This window comes from Prionailurus viverrinus, unplaced genomic scaffold (genome assembly GCF_022837055.1).
Source record: "Prionailurus viverrinus isolate Anna unplaced genomic scaffold, UM_Priviv_1.0 scaffold_72, whole genome shotgun sequence".
NCBI lineage: Eukaryota > Metazoa > Chordata > Mammalia > Carnivora > Felidae > Prionailurus > Prionailurus viverrinus.
In genome coordinates, this window is record NW_025927634.1 from 417,528 (window position 1) to 418,519 (window position 992).

The following is a 992-nucleotide window of genomic DNA, read 5'->3' on the forward strand; positions in this document are numbered from 1 at the left end:
GCTAGGGTTAGGGTTCGGTAAGGGACGTCACCAGGTCAGTGGCGACTCTAGTCTCGTGATCTCCCTCGAGGGCTGAAGTCAGGGCCCATGCCAGAAGGTGGTTCAATTGCATGGGTAGTGTTCGAGGCAGGCTTAGGTTTCGGTGGAGGGTCCAGGATTGGGGTAGGTTAGGGTTAGGGTTAGCTCCCAGGAGCTCCAGGCGCCGAACCCACAGCAGGGTCGTGGTTTCCTTGAAGGGCTGAGTTGAGATCACAAGGGACGGTGCCGGTCAGGATCCCTCTTTGGCTGCCAATGCCACACACGTCGATCGGCCCTGATGGAGGAGCCTCAGGAATCCTCTTGGGCAGCTACAGCTGGGCCTGAGAAATGACATGGTGAGTTTCCAGGTTCCATGCCGACTTAGCCTGACCATTTCGGGACGCCAGGCGCGTGGTGTTGTCAGACGTTGGAATTGGGTCCCCATGGGGAGAAAGCCTTAGCTAGGGTTAGAGTTCGGTCCAGGGACGTTGCCAAGGCCGTAGCGACTCCGGTCTCGTGATCTTCCTCGAGGGCTGAAGTGAGGGCCCATGCCAGAAGGCGGCTCAACTGCAGGGTTAGGGATCGAGACAGGCTTAAGTTTCAGTGGAGGGTCCCGGTTCGTGGTAGGGTTAGGGTTAGGGTTAGCTCCCAGGACCTCCAGGCGCCGAACCCACAGCAGGGTGGTGGTCTAGGCGAAGGGCTGAGTTGAGTGCACAAGTGACGGTGCCGGTCAGGATCCGTCTTTGGCTGCCAAGGCCACACACGTCGATCGGCCCCTGATGGAGGAGCCTCCGGAATCCTCTCGGGAGCTGCAGCCGAGCTTGGGAAAAGCCATGGTGATCTTCCAGGTTCCTTGCCGAGTCAGCCTGCAACGCTTCTGGTCCCAGGTGCGAGATGCTGTCAGACCTTTGAATTGGGTCCCCATGAGGAGAGAGGCTTAGCTAGGGTTAGGGTTCCGTAAAGGGACGTCGCCT